A 16,610-nucleotide genomic window follows, 5' to 3' on the forward strand; every position below is an offset into this window, starting at 1 on the left:
TCAATGAGGTTTGAGGAGAGGTAGGGTATAATCTGGGACTCTAAATTTAAAATAGCAAATGTTAAAAATTGTTTAGACATGTTATTGATGAAAAAAATTCTAAAAATAAGAGTTTATAAAGCATAAACCTGAAAATTAACACAGAAATCAAGCTATTAAATTCCTATACCTTAGAAGGGATGAGCAATGTTTTCCTCTCCTACACCATCCACCATGATGGATGGGAAAAGAGAGAGGGGGAAAAACCAAGGGGTAACTAGGAAACATCCCCCACTCCCAAGAGAAAGTTTAAGGCTGTTCTAGGTTCTATGCCAAAGAAAGAGGGAAGGCTCCCAAAGAGCTATTGGGTTCCACAGGCTGCTGGTCTCATAATTTTCCCACAGAATGGAAGGTGGTCTTGAACCCAGCTTTTTGGCTGTCCATTGTGAGCACTCCATCCTACCCTCCTCAATTTTATATTCTTTCCCACTTGCCATCCTGGTGAGTGTGGTAGAGTCCCAGCTATTGGGTGTTGGTATATGTTGAACAACTGGTTCTCCAAAAATGAAAGCGTACTCACTACAAACTTTGAAGTTTAATCTGTTTCACAAACATTTTCTCCTTTACTTTCTTAAGTCTGAATAATCCAGAAGCCATTAAATTGAACACTGATTTGTTGCCTTTGCCTGTTTCTAAGATGTAAATACTCAAACTGAAATTTTGCTAATCAGTTCCCTTGACTGGACCCAAATGAATGTATCTGAGACAGGATGTGAATTTAGGTCTTTTAGGATACCAAGTCTAACATTCTATCTTCTGTGCAACCCAGTTGTGGGTAGATGCTTCAGGCCCACCAGGCTTTCACAGTAATGACTGGTAAATGACTCATTATAAAAGATATGATTGTCATTTTGAAAAAGGACCAACCCCCAACATATCCAGCCTTTCCTCAGCCCTGTCTCCAGTCTCATCTGAAGCATGTTGTGAGAAATAAGTGTTGTATGCTCAATTGACCCAAGTACCAGTCCATGACCCCTTGAACACTTTGCCCAGCTGTCCTCACCCGGCATATCCTTCTGGATAGCCAACCATCTGCTGCCCTTGACCGAACTGAAAACTTTCCACAGTGTTGGCATTCCCTGTGTGCCCAATGTCCCCATTTGCTTATTTTACCCCCCAAATAGAAGCAATGCAGGACAGAAAGGGAACCCTACTACTCTCTTGCTGAGCCCCAGGAGGCTATCCTGGAGAGTCTTCCTGCTCTCTTCTAAGACCTGCCAGTAGAGACATCCAGGGCTCAGTGATGAATGGAAGTCCTCATTTGATCTAGACCCTTTCTATTCTTTACAATTGATAGAGTCACCCAAGTGTGGGAACCCTTATTGCCAGAGGCAGATTACTGTTTTACTTCCTCTCAGAGTCATTCCTTGAACAGTCTAATAGAACTAATTTAAAAAAATACTCATCTGAGCTTTCAGTAAGTCACCATCTTTGCTGGTGGAGGGTCTTGGAAGCTGACTGCTCAGGGTGGTGGTCCCTGAAGGCTGGGGAGGCTGGAGCAATTTCTTAAAATGAGCAATGAAGTTTGTTACTTCGATTGACTCTTCTTTTAATTTTTTTAATTTTTATTTAAGGCAATGGGGTTAAGTGACTTGCCCACTATCACACAGCTAGGCAATTATTAAGTATCTGAAGTCAAATTTGAACTCAGGTCCTCCTGACCTCATGGCTAGTGCTCCATCCACTACACCACTGAGCTGCCCCTGTTTAATTTTTTCCTTTCATGAAATATGTCTTGGGGCCCTGTGAGGCTGTTTGATAGCATTTTGCCCTCAGTACATCTAGAGCTATTTTACCAACTAAATTTATATAATATTCTTTGATATTTTTGCATCTCAAAGGCGGCCCAAAGAGAGGGGAATGACTGGTGGGTGGATCAGCCAGAATACACACACACACACACACACACACACACACACACACACACACACACACACACACACACGATGTGCATGATGCCCCCAATGATTACAATAGTTAACATCAAAGATCACTGTTCACAGATCCCCATAACAGACATAATCATGATGAAGTTTGAAATCTTGTTTTCCTTTTTTCTTAATTGACATTTTCTTTTTTTCAATTACATGATATGAAATTTTTCAACATTCATCCACATGCATATTTATAAGTTACTCAATTTTCTTCTTTCACCCTCCCTTCCCATCCCCCTCCCTCAGTGGGGAACAATTGTATATGAACATTTGTGTTTTACATGTTTACATACTAGTCATTTTCTGTGTTGAGGGATTAGAACTAAGGGAAAAGAAGGAAAACCATGAAACAGGAAGGAAAAACATAAGAGAAAATTTAAAAAGTAAATATAATATTTCTTCGGGTTCTGCAGCTTTTTGGGTTTTTTTTCAGTTTTCCTCTGGATGGGGCTAGCATTTTCCATAGTAGATCACCTAGGGTTGTCCAAGCTCTCTGTACTGCAGAGAGGAGCTAAGTCACAATGTTGTTGTTCATGTGTACAGTGTTCTCTTGGTTCTGCCCCCCCCACTCAGTATCAAATCCTATAATTCTTTCCATGATTCTCTAGAGTCTGAACATTCATGGTTTCTTATAGAACAATAGTACTCCATAACATTTCACATATAACTTATTCAGCCATCACCAATGGATGAGCATCCCCTCAATTTCCATTAGTTTGAAATATTTTGAGAATTACAAAAAACAGAGGGACATGATGTGAGCACATGTTACTGAAAAAATGGCACCAGTTGTCTAGCTGGAGGCAGGGTTGCCTCAAAACTTCAGTAAAATCTGCAAAGTGAAATGAACTGAGGCACACTTGTACCCGTCATATAGTGGGCACTTTTTAATGGATTTGTTGTCTTGTACACAGTAGGGTCTTCAACAATCCTTGGGGGTTTTTTTGTTTTTTTGTTTTTGTTTTTTTCTGTTTTGTTTTTGTTTTTGTTTTAGGTTTTTGCAAGGCAGTGGGGTTAAGTGGCTTGCCCAAGGCCACACAGCTAGGTAATTACTAAGTGTCTGGGACTGGATTTGAACCCAGATACTCCTGACTCCAGGGCCGGTGCTTTATCCACTGCGCCACCTAGCCGCCCCAGTCCTTGTTTTTAATAAGGATTAATTAACATGGTCTGGTCAGCTGTCTGAGAACTGTTTGCACAAGATGAAAAAGTTTACTTGCAGAACTTCTTCGGAGAGGAGGAGCTGGCCATCCCCTGCCTTGTCTGACCACACTCCTTCCCCCACCAATCACAATCTACTCTCTAGGAGACCTCACTCTTCCCCTCCCATGGAGGCATCTCTCTGCCCATTTGTGGAGGACAATAATAATTGAATTTTGAAGAAGATCACAATATCTGGAAGTTGATACCATGACAAGCATGTGAATTGGGTTTGAGCAGGGAGGGAGGGGGGTGCAAGTCACCAGTCTCACTTTCTCCTCCAAACTCATCTGGATCCAGTGACCAGATATGAATCAGGACAACTGGAGATGGCCCTGGATGCCAGGCAATCAAGGTTAAGTGACTTGCCCAAGGTCACATAGCTAGTTAGTGGCAAGTGTCTGAGGTTGAATTTGAACTCCCATCCTCCGGGATCCAAGGCCAGTGCTCTATCCACTGTGCCACCCAACTGCCCTTGCAGATAACAATGAAGGACCAAGGGACCCCCAAGACAAAACTACAGTCCCACCACATAGGATGTTTTTTAGACTTCCGTTGTGTTAACCTGGGTGGTGGGGGGAAGTAGAGGACAAGATCCATGCATCCTTGATCTCATTTTGGGAAATCTGTCAAATATAACAATGCCTTGAACTTCCACATGGCTCAGCAGCTCCCAACCAGGGAGAATCACCTCTTCCTCTGACATTTCGGGCAGAGTCCCTGCTTTCTGTCCCTTTCTTTTCAGTCTCTTAGAATACCCAGCCTGGCCACCATCCCCTACCCCTTTCTCTTTGGCTTCACAATAATGACTCCCTCTGATCAGAGGCAGCTGGGCTCCATCACCTTATCACGCCAGCATTCAGAACTAATTAAACTGAAACATGAATGTAATTTTTAAGATTAGAGATAAGTTTTGGGAGGGCAACCCACTCTCTTTGGGAGCAGGAAGTAAAAAAAGAGTAAGGGAGGAGGGTGAAATGAGAATATATGGGGGGCAGGGAGAGAAACTATCAGTCATCCTTCTTCCCAACCTTGACAGCTCTAGTCTCCCTGGCTCTTTCTCTCCTCCCTCTTCTTTCTTTGTCTTTTTAATCTTTCTCTCCATTTTTTCTCTCTCATACCCTTCCTCTCTTTCTCTCTCTTTCCCTTTTCTCTCTCTTTCTCTCTCCTCCTGCTTCTGTTTCTCTCTCTCTCTCTCTCTCTCTCTCTCTCTCTCTCTCTCTCTCTCTCTCTCTCTCTCTCTCCCCCAGCCCTAATGACTTCCATATGGCTTAGCCGCCCCTTCCCTTCTTCACTCTGCCATTGTGGAAGCCGCAACGTAGAGCCAGAAGTAGCTGGACCTTCTCCCTGTCTCCCTCCCTCCAAGACCAACTAAACATGGGGCAAAGCACCCATCTGCAGGAGAGATCAGCATATAGGTCCACACTTTTGCTATTTCTCAAAGCTCAGAGATCTCTGCTCTCCAAGGCAAGAAGAAATAAACCTCCTGCTTCCTTAAGTCTCACCTTCCCTCCCGCTTCATTTTGTTGACTGAGACAAGAACAAGACTTGCATTCTAAAGCAACAATCCTTGACCCCCTCCCTTGACAGAGGGAAGCCCTGAGGGTCCCATATGTGTGTACTGGCTGGGGCAGAATGGAGGACTCCACCAGTGTCAGTCAACATGGCGGGGCATGGTGGACAGAAAAGTCCTGCCCGGGCATGGCATCCCTGGAGCTGTACCCAGCTACCTTCACCCTCCTGTACATATCTTGGGAGTGAGTTCATCCTCCAACATGGCTACAACAAGGAGCTGATTATGGTTTGCCTTTGCTGGGTTAAGCTCCCATGCCTTTGCTTGGCTTTCAAGTTCCTTTGCAAACTCCAGCCTCATTTCTGGCTTCAGGTGAATTGCTTCCCCTTTCTGGATCTCATTTATCTCATCTAGAAAATGGAGAGATTGGACTCAATGAGGAGTCCTGACCTTGGGTCCTCAGATCTGTAAGGGGCTCCCTCACCACAGAGCTAAGGCATCCAAGATACCACCATGAGTTGGGACTGAGTCTTAAGAATCTTCCTTGCTCAGAATTATATAATCTCAAATGATTCCTAGGGGGGACCCTGGACCAGCCACTGCCACAGCTGCAGCCCTTTTGCTCCCTGACCATGCCCTGTTCTCTGATTCCTTTGAGTAGTTGGCATCCCTGGCTTAGGTCCCACCTCTGATGCATATTCCCTATATAACTTTAGGTCAGATAGCCTCTCTGTGCCTCAGTTTCCCCATCTATAAGATGAGCAGACACATTTGGCTATTGAGGTCTTTCCTGCCCTGGGTCTAGGATAGCCTCTCCGTGCCTCAGTTTCCCCACCTATAAGATGAGCAGACACATTTGGCTATTGAGGTCTTTCCTGCCCTGGGTCTAGGATCCTATGATCCTATGCCTCCCCCACTCACACTCACAGGTTTCACTCCCCCTCCTTTCAAACCCAAATCAAGTGCCACCTCCCCAAAGAGAGCTTCTCTGACCCATGCCCTTCCACTGGTACATTGTGTAACCCTCTGCTCCATTTCTAAAACCTGACATCCCTGTGGTGCTTGGGGATTCACAATGCCCATGTCAGAGGAGCTGCAAATATTATTATCCCTAATTTACAGATGAGAAAACTGAGTCTTGGGAGATTAAATGATGACTTGCCCTGTTGTGAAAAACTAGTCTAAGTGGGATTTGAACCTGATCCAGGTTTAGCTCTCTACCTTCTATGTGATACTATTGTTCAGTCTTTCCAGTCACATCCAACTCTTTGTGACCCCATTTGGGGTTTTCTTGGCAAAGATTCTAGAGTGGTTGGCCATTTCCCTCTTCAGCTCATTTTAGAGGTAAGGAAACTGAGGCAAAGAAGGTGAAGCTGCCCAGGGTTACACAGTGAGGAAATGTCTGAGGCCCAATTTGAACTCATGTCTTCCTGACTCCAGACCCGATGCTCTGTCCACTGAGCACCTGGCTGCCCCACATCCTCCATGTAATAAATGCTTAATAGTGATTAGTGACTGACTCACTACGTTCTCTGATGTATGATAGGGTCCCAGAATGACAGATTTTGTACTGAGAGAGACCTTAGAGGTCCCTTCTTCCAACCCCTTCATTTTACAGAAGAAGAAGCTGGGATCCAGAGATTGACTGTCCAAAGTCACAGAGCAATTGACTGAGTCAGAGGCCAAGTCAGAGGCCCTGGCCCATCCACAGCTCCACTCTGCCGCTGTCCTGGTCAGAGCCATGACCCATCCCACTAAGCCACACTGCCTCTGTCCAAGGCAGAAGTGATTCTGCTGCTACTTCTCTGAGTTTTTGTAGGATCTGCATCTTAGACAGTACCCTAGGGGCCTCAGGTAAACTTGGCAACTCTCCCATTGTTGGGGCCAGGGCTCTGCCCACAGAAGGAGCACATCATTGTCTGCTGCTCTTCCTGCCTGGAGAGTCTCAGAGGGGGACCCAAGGGTGGGGGCTGTCTCTGGTTGGCACAAAGGTCATTGTCCCTGAGGATGCCCAGGCTTTGCTCAATAGCTGTTGGCTGCCACCTGGCAGGCTTCCCTCTCCCCCTCTCAGTCTTTGGCTCTTGCTCCAGAATGTAGAAGGCAGTGAGGGATCCCCTCCAGGCTGTCTGGGGCACAACTCCCTCTGGGCCAGCTCATCTTATATGGGCAAAAAAGACAATTGAGTTTTTTTAAGAACATTTTTGAGTTTGCCAACTTACTCTAGGAGGAATGCCAGTGTCTCCCTTTGTCATCACAAATACTCATGCCAGGAGCTGCTCTACCACCAAGATCCTGTCACAGTGGAAAGTTTAAATTGTGGGCATCTGGACCAAACTTTCCTGAAGATTTCCCTGCATCTTAGTTCTTGGCCAAGGTTCCAACCAGGAAACCACCCTCCCTCCACTACCTCCCAAGCATGACAGGGACAGGCAGGATTCTAAGGGTATCTTCGATAGACTGTGAAGAGCCCTTTGCTTCTTTGTGACTGTGGCAGAGTCATTCCCCTTCTCTGGAGCTCAGTTCTTCCTTAGTAAAATAAAGGGGCTGGGCTGGTCTACCCTCTTCTCCTTCCCATTCCCTCCATCTTTTGTTCACTGTCCCCAAACAAGAGATGACACCATCATCTCTTTGGCTATGGAACATTCCAGATCACTTTACCACCCCTCAGGCATTGCACTCATCCTTCAAGGCCCAACTTCAATTTGACATCTTCTGTGTAACTTCAGCCTTCCTTGGCCTTCTTTGTAAAGGTGGCCTCTCCTTTCTCTGAATTCCAAAAGTCCTTTATTTCTGGGGTCTTCACCCAGTATCATCAATGATCTAGAAAGACCTTCTCAGCCTCAGACTTGGGCTGTGTTGAATGAACTGACTTCTGATTTCTGAAGGTCCCCTGGTATGGTGCCCTGGTCCAACAACATCAGGGGGATTGCTTTACATTCTGAGCAGGACTATTTAGGAAGGAAATGCAAGAGCCAGGAAGAGGCCACCAGGATAAGAGAGGGATCTTTGAAAGAATTGGGAATTTTTTTATTATTTAAATATTTTATTTGTTTTCCAATTATATACAATAATAGTTTCTGCTGATCATTTTTTGTAAGATTTTGAATTTTACAATTTTTCTTCTCCCCTCCCTTCCCTCCCCCTTCCCCCCACAGAAGGCAATCTGATAACTTTTTTAAATTAAAGATTTTATTTATTTTGAGTCTTACAATTTTTCCCTTAATCTTACTTCCCTCTCCCCACACCCCCACAGAAGGCAGTCTGTTAGTCTTTACATTGTTTCCATGATATACATTGATCCAAATTGAATGTGATGAGAGAGAAATCTTATCCTTAAGGAAGAAACATAAAGTATAAGAGATAGCAAGATCAGACAATAAGATATCAGGTTTTTTTCCTAAATTAAAGTTAATAGTCTTTGGTCTTTGTTCAAACTCCATAATTCTTTCTCTGGATACAGATGGTATTTTCCATCGCAGAGAGCCCCAAATTGTCCCTGATTGTTGCACAGATGGAATGAGTGAGTCCATCAAGGTTGATCATCACCCTCATGTAGCTGTTAGAATGTAGTGTTTTTCTGGTTCTGCTCATCTCACTCAGCATCAGTTCATGCAAATCTCTCCAGGCTTCCCTGAATTCCCAAATCTGATAATTTTTACATTGTTTTCATGCTATGCATTGATCAAAATTGAGTGTATTGAGAGAAAAAACATACACTTGAAGAAGAAATAAAATATTAGAGATAGCAAAATTATGTAGTACACAATAAAACTTTTTTAAAAATTGAAGGTAGGGGCAGCTAGGTGGCACAGTGGATAAAGCACTGACCCTGGAGTCAGGAGTACATGAGTTCAAATCCAACCTCAGATACTTAATAATTACCTAGCTGTGTGGCCTTGGGCAAGCCACTTAACCCCACTGCCTTGCAAAAAACTAAAAAAAAAAAATTGAAGGTAATAAACTTTGGTCTTTGTTTAAACTGAACAATTCCTTCTCTGGATACAAATGGTTTTCTCCATCACAGATACCCTAAAATTGTTCCTCAACATAACACTGATAGAATGAACAAGTCCATTAAGGCTGATCTTCACCCCCATGTTGTTATTTTAGTGTATAATGTTCTGGTTCTGCTCATCTTGCTCAGCACCAGTTCATGCAAGTCTTTCCAGGCTTCTCTGAATTCCAATCCTTCCTGATTTCTAATAAAACAACGGTGTTCCATCGTGTACATATACCACAATTTGTTTGGCTGTTCCCCAATTGATGGCCATCCCCTCGATTTCCACTTCTTTGCAACTACAAACAGGGTTACTATGAATATTTTTGAACAAGTGATGTTTTTATCCTTTTTCATGATCTCTTCAGGGTACAGACCCAGTAGTGATATTGCTAGATAGAGTTTTATTACCCTTTGGGCATAATTGCAAAGAATTTAGAATGTTTAACTTAAAGGAGGGGAAATGATAGTTGCCTTCATGTATCTGAAGGACTGCAAGGAGGAAGAGATATGACAGAGACCAGCTCTGGTCTAATTTTCCTAAAAATTAAAATTGTCAAAAATGCAATGGGCTAAAAAAAATTTAAGTTAAAATAATAATAAAAAATTTTAAATGCAATGGACTGCCTCAGCAAGTAGGTGCCCTGCCATGGCAGAACTTAGGTAGAGGTTGGGTTATCCTCCAGAGCCAAGGCTAAACATGCCCATTTCCTTCAACTAAACTTCTTGTAACATGTTCCCAAGGCCCTTCACCAGTCTTGGCTGCCCTTCTCTAGACACCCTCCAATTTATCAATGTCTCTCTTAAGCCACTCTTCCAATTGAGATCTGCCAAGAGCAAAGTATAGCAGGTTATTGTCCTGCTCCCGCAAGTGCCTTCCTGATGAAGCCAGTGTAGTGTCAGCCACACCTCCTTGCTGGTTCAAGGGAGCTTGTAGTTCCCTCAAATTCACAGATATATTTCAGAATAGAAGCCACCTCTCCATATCTTCATCATCACTTACTTGTGCTCTTAAGACTTAACATTTGTCCCTATTGACTGTCATCCTAGTAGCTTCAGTCCAGTGCTCTAGTCAGGAAGGATGTTTTTGTTGGTCATACAGATGCTAACCTAGAAGACATGGAAGCTGACCTCTAGCAAGCTAGCAGATGGTCAACAGAGACCAAATGTATTCACCAGCAGAGGTCTTATTGACAGATTCATTATCCTATCCAAAAGCTTGAATTCTTTGCTTTTATGCAGGCTGGACATGAAAATTCAAAGCCTTTATATATGGATGGAGCAGACCTCCAGATGTGGGCTGACAACGATCCATTGACAAGTTCACCATTGCCAAGTTAGATGCTACAAGTCAGAGATGGAAGGGTCATCACTGGCCAATTACAACTTCAGCATATACTGCTGGCCAGAGAAGTAGATCATGGATACAGATGCCTAATTCCAAAGGCCACGTAGCACCAGAATGGTAGGGAAGATCTCCATTTGGTACCTGATGGACTAAGCCACAATTAAATGAATGGTTCTTCCAACAGAAGACAGGCCAACTGTTTCTAAGAACCTTGTTTTAATGAACAGACCTTCCTTTCCTCAATCGTCTATGAGGACCAAGTGCTGATGAAGGACTAAGAGAAATGATACAACCAGAAATGACTAGAAGATTCAAATTGGGGTCATCAGAAAATATTCTCCTAATGAGACCAAGCTGGATCTGTGCAATGGAGACTATGCTAGACAGTCGCTGATCCCACACATGGAATCAGGAAGCAGTTCACTCTCTGGCCATGAAAGCTCCACATAATGACATTGGACTTAGGTCAAGAAAGGATCCTAGGGCTAAGAAAAAACAGATGGTACTGACCCCAGACAACTGCAGTGATCACCAAAAAAATGTGAAACCTGTCCTCAGTGTGCCCAAAGAAAAGCCCTGCCAACTCACGTTGCACATTGAAAGACTATAGGCACAATGAACCTTTGGAATTTGTCTGTATTGACTTTTCAGCTCTGGAAAGAGATAGTAGAAATATGTCATACCATAGTGGTGACTAGCCATTTCACCAGGCATGCCAAGGCATAACTAACCAGAAACCAGAAGGCATCCATTGTTGCTAATGTTTTTCAATATATGGATTCTTTGTCAGGATCCCCTCTGACCAAGGGAGAGAATTTGAGAGCAAGTTCTGGCTTTGGTTTGTATAAAAAGTCTAGAACATACCTCACCTTCTCACATACCCTTTGTTGTTTCCTTTTATGTCTTTCCTTCTTAGAATATAAACCCTTTGAGGACAAGGACTCTGCTCTCTGCTAGTAGTTGAATTCTCAGTGCTAGTCTTAGTAGTAGATTCTTTTTTTTTTTTGTTTTTTTTTTGCAAGGCAATGGGGTTAAATGACTTGCCCAAGGCCACCCAGCTAGGTAATTATTAGGTGTCTGAGGTTGGATTTGAACTCAGGTACTCCTGACTCCAGGGCACCACCTAGCTGCCCAGTAGTAGATTCTTAATAAAGACTAGTTGACTTGATTATTCCTTCCCATCCATAAGAACCACAGCCAGAGTAACTCATCTGCGCATCATTAACTATGTCAAGAATTTGGAGACCAGGAAAAAATCTCAGTGGAGTCGGCATGTGTCCCTTCTAATAAAAGAATAATGTAATGGACTTTCCACCATACTGGGTAGATGAGAGCCACCCCAGCCTATTGCGCAAAGTTATATGTTTCAGATTCAGGAAAATATTCCTAATCAGATCATCTCTCAGAAACCTGCCAGGGAGTCACAACTTCAGAAGAACCAGGACAGAAACAAATGATTCTATGATGCAAGGGAACATTGTTGGTGATCTTGGTGATCTTGGTGATCTAATATGTTAGCTGACTACTGGAGAAGTAACCCCAACAAAGCTGTTGAGAGAGGGCAAAATCGTCCCAAAGAGGTGGAAAGAGCTCTAGCAAGACTTACCACAACCCCCAAGTGGTCCTAGGAGAGTTGGTTGGTCTTTTCAATGACCAAGTTGAGAGAAATGATGGAGGCTCATTCTTGTGAATGCAAAGCAAAGGAGACCATGCACCAGTTGTTAGGAGACCCTGGGGACTCCCAGTCATCTTAGCTCCTCATCTCACCTCCCTATATCCAAGCTGTTTCTACCTTCATAACATTTCTTATATACACCCCTCCTCACCTCCTCTGATGCTGCTACCAACCCCATGTAGACCCTCATCACCTCATATCAACCCTGCGGGTGGGTCTCCCTGCCTCAAATCTCTCCCTATTCCAATCAGTTGTCAAACCAATCTACCTTAAGCTCAGGTCTGGCCATGTCATCATCCTATTCAATAAATTTCAGTGGCTCCCTATTACCTCAAATATAAAATCCTCTGACATAAAAAGCCTTTTACAACATTCCTCTCCCCCCTCCACCTTTCCAGTCTTCTTAGACCCTCCCCTTTCCATGTGCTTTATGATCCAGTGACACCAGCCTCCTGGCTGCCTTAGACTATAATGTTCCACCTCCTGACTGGGAAGTTTCATTTGCCTCAGATGCTTAGCAGCTGTATGGCTCAGTGCAAGTCACTCTACCTCAGTTTCCACATCTGGAAAGTGAGGATAATAATAACATCCACCTCACAAGGTTGTTGTGAAGATCAAATAACTTATGAAAAGTGTTTGGGGAACCTTAAAGCCCTTTGTAAGTAATAACTTTGATTAATATTGTTTGGAAAACCACAGAGTCTGATCTCTCCTTTATTGCTTTTTTTTTTTTGCCTTGGCAGCTGGACCAACTAAGAGATAATTCATGTATACTAGGAAAGGAGTTCAGGTTCAGGTTAAATCTCTGTCTCTCTGTCTCTCTGTCTCTCTGTCTCTCTGTCTCTCTGTCTGTCTCTCTGTCTCTGTGTGTGTATGTGTGTGTGTCTGTCTCTCTGTTTCTGTCTGCTTCTGTCTCTGTTTCTCTCTGTCTCTGTCTCTCTCTGTCTCTGTCTCTGTCTTTCTCTGTGTGTGTACGTGTCTCTCTCTCTCTCTCTCTCTCTCTCTCTCTCTCTCTCTCTCCTTTACAGATGTACACTGAAGCCAACTGAGGTTTCTGATTTTAAAATTTTAATGTAAAGACTTGCACCTTGGAAACTGGCAAATGCTACAAATCGGGATTTGATTTGTTGTTTTGTTGATTAATTGGATTTTTAAAAATAATCTCTGCTTAATAAGTAAATGCTTGACTTGATTTGATGAGTTCCAGGGAGACCACATTGTTCACTGGCTTTGGGTGTCTGGGCAGAGCCAAGTGTTAGACAGTCTATTAAGATTTGGAAGTTCCAGGTCTACCTTCCCCATCTCCAATGCTCTCCCAATGATCCCGTAACCAAGGTACACCCTCTTTCTTATGTAGCAGGGGGAATGAATCAGAATAGGATGGGAAGAAGCCAACTAACCACTCATTGGGGAGGGGAACTGACCAGCCCAAAGCCCAAAGGCCAATGACCAGCCAAAGAAGGATGAACTTTCTGCTTGGATACCAAAGCGGTAGAGAAATGTAAATGGTGCCAAAGGAGAAATGTCCTTTGCTTGGGTTAAGGAGAGCTGGTCTTGCCCCTTGGGGTTTGAATAAAAACCATTCAGGAGTTTGGAGTCTGACAGTTCAATAGCAGGTCTCAATAAGCTCCCCAGAAGGATGGGAATTTCCACTTGGCCCCCTAGCAGGGTCTCCCAAACCAGGGCAGATGAATTCCAGGAAGGGAGAAAAGGGCTTCAATCTGATAGATGCCAAGCTCCTACAGGAAGCAGAACTCCTAGAACCTTTGAAGAGAGTGGAGAAGTACATGGGCCTGGGTTTCTATGACACTGTGGTGGTGGATAGCCTGGCCTGAATCCCCAGTGTGAAGGAGGAGACTGGTGGGGGTTGCTGATCTTTGATCAGAACAAACTCTAATCAATTCTGCAAAAACTGAAGCAAGGATGACACGTGGAATGAGAGTGGAAAGCAAGGCAGCTGACAGGACTACTCATCATAATGACCGACCACTTTATAAATTACTGTCTTTTTGGTTAATGCAGTGAAATAAATATAAGCTGGACCACATGAGGAGGAGGATTGGAGAAGATGAAAGAGATTCCATCGCCCGGCTTCTTTCACATGTCCTGTTGGCTTTGACTCCCTTTTCAGACTTGGAAACCAATCAGCTCTTTGATCTCAGAACAGGAATTTTCCATTGTACTTTTGGTGAGGCTAAAGCAGAGGAGGATGGATCGGTAGGGTCCACCCCAAAGATATCAAGGTTCAGTGAGTCGATCAAGTCTGTTTCCACACTGCTGCCAGGATGGTGATAGTCTCCAGGCTTCTGAAATTCTTGGACCCAAACCCAAGGAAACACTAACCCTAAAACAAAGGAGGGAATGCTACCTGATGGATAACCCAAGGAAGGATGGGCTCCAGACAACAAAGGCCCAACCTCTGAATGTGGTCACTGGCAGAGAGGACCCAGGGGATCTTTGTTTTGTTTTTGTTTTTTGGTGGGGCAATGGGATTAAGTGTCTTACCCAAGATCACACAACCAGTAAATATCAAGTATCTGAGGTCAAATTTGAACCCAGGTCCTCCTGATTCCAGAGCTGGTGCTCTATCCCCTCTATCTGCTGCACCACCTGGTTTCATTGGACAATAGCTCAGAGGAAACCAAGCACAGACAACTAGTGAGAGGACACAATGTCTAGGGAGCATACAACTGACTCTGCAGACATGAAGGAAGGTGCCTCAAAACAAGATGCCATTCAAGGTGGTGAAGAACATAAGCACTGGGTGATAACTGAGAGGTCCCAAGACCCAGTGGTTTGCTGGAGTCAGGTGTTTGTTGAACCAGTATAGTAGTTGATTGTTAAATTTTCAGTGTGGATTTATCTACCTCAAAAATCAGAAAATACAATTAGTCAGGGCTTAATTTATTGTTCTTTATTGATTAAAATTAAGGAAGTGATGGAGAAAATGTTAATACATATTAAACTGAAAAGCTTGCTGTGGGTACATTTTCCCTCCAGTCTATTTGGTCTATTTCCAAAGATGATTAGGGGAAAAGGAAAAGAACTTTATATTCTAGAATGTTTATAGCAGCTCTCTTTGTGATGTCAAAGAACTGGAAATTGCAGGAATACCTGTCCATTGGGACATCGCTAAACCAATTGTGGTATATGTTTATGATAAAATTCTGCTGCAATGATGAGCTCAATGATCTTAAAAAACATGGGAAGACTTGCACAAAATAATGAAGAGTGAAATGAGCAGGACCAAGAGAACACTGGGTACAGTAACAGCAATATTATTTTAAGAATGACTTTGAGCGACTAAGTCATTCTGACTAGTGTAAATACTCAAATTAACTCTAAAGGACATGAAGAGAGGGAAGATGCAAGCATTAAGAGGGTTTGGGAAGACTTCCTATAGGAGGTGGCACTCTACTTGCAACTTAAAGGAAACCAGGGAGGTCACTAGTTAGTACAGAAAAGGAAGAATGTCCCAGATCTGGGGGACAGACAGAGCCAAGAGATGGAGGGTTCTGTTGGTGGAACTGCCAAAGAAAGAAAGGGAAAGACAGTGACCTGGTCATTGAAGACCCCAGGAAAAAGCATGGAGGAAGCATTAGAGGCAGTAGCAAGAGTGCCATACAGAATTACCACATGACATTTTAAAAAATTTATTTAAAACTTGATTTTTATAAGGTATTAAATACTACTTAGAAATCATGTCCCAGGTTTTATGTTACTGGCAGAATCAAATTTTAATTGGTATAAGCTAGTTTGAAAAATAGTGCTCCACTTTGAACTCATCCAACCCTTCTGGAGAAGTATTTGGAACTACACCCAAAGGGCAACAAAAATGTGCATACCCTTTGACCCAGCAATACCACTACTGGGTCTATATCCTGAATAGATGATGAAAAAGGGTAAAAACATCACTTGTACAAAAATATTTACAGGAGGGGTGGGGGGGAAGGGAAATGGCAGAGGCTTTGCCACAGCCCGGATGGTACTTCTGCCCCTGCTGTTGGGCCGAGATCTCCCTGAGGCCGCCGGATTATATCTGCCCAAAATCCGGATTATATCTGCCCAAGGTGTGAGTCTGGTTTTAGTGAAGAGCTTCCAGAAGAGACCAGAAATACTGAAAATAGTTCCAACTCTGCTACAGCCCCCACGGATCAGAACAGACAACCATTTGAGGAGTATTCAGCAACTGGTACGTGGAATTATTGCACCTGCAACAATATCAAATTTGGTATCGGGCCCTTGGGGTGTTTTGCATTCAAATCCAATGGACTATGCGTGGGGTGTTAATGGCCTGATTGCGATCATTCCACAGCTCCTTAATCAGTTTGAAAACACTGGTCCCCCACCAGCAGACAAAGAGAAAATACAAGCCCTTCCCACCACACAAGTCGCAGAGGAACGCGTAGGGTCAGGGTTAGGACGTCCTGTATGCCAAGATGACTATGTGTCCGCCAATTACCTTGCAGTCACGTATTCCACGGTGGCTGCATGGACCCCTGGCTGGAACAGCATGAGACCTGCCCAGCGTGTTGGGAAAGCTTAAGTGGACAGAACACTGCCACAACCCCCCGGGACTGACAGGAATGAACTTCTCTTCCTCTTCTTCCTCCTCCTCCTCCAGTTCGCCAAGTAATGAACACTCAACAAACAACTCGTGAATCTCACCACCAGCCAGTCCAACCAACCCCCGACCTTCTTCCCTCTTTCCCCTTTGCTCCCTACCGTACCCTGTCCATTGCCCATCTGCCTCCTGGTGAGAGGGAGCAGCCAATCTTCCCCCACCCCACACTGAACCCAAGAAGCAGTGGGGGGAGGGGAGGGGGCAGGAGAGGCCCCAAGACCCCAGAACCTTTTTTTTCCTTTTTTTTTTTCAACAAACTCTGGAAGCACCAAAGGCCTTT

The 16,610-nt window shown here is 43.8% G+C and overlaps 1 pseudogene; it reads left to right on the top strand.

Moving 5' to 3' along the window:
• Nucleotides 1–16,367, top strand: part of LOC141519067 (E3 ubiquitin-protein ligase RNF126 pseudogene) — a 38,192-nt pseudogene extending 21,825 nt beyond the window's left edge.
• The last annotated feature ends 243 nt before the right edge of the window (nucleotides 16,368–16,610 follow it).

Source organism: Macrotis lagotis, chromosome 3, assembly GCF_037893015.1.
Source record: "Macrotis lagotis isolate mMagLag1 chromosome 3, bilby.v1.9.chrom.fasta, whole genome shotgun sequence".
NCBI classification, from domain to species: Eukaryota; Metazoa; Chordata; class Mammalia; order Peramelemorphia; family Peramelidae; genus Macrotis; species Macrotis lagotis.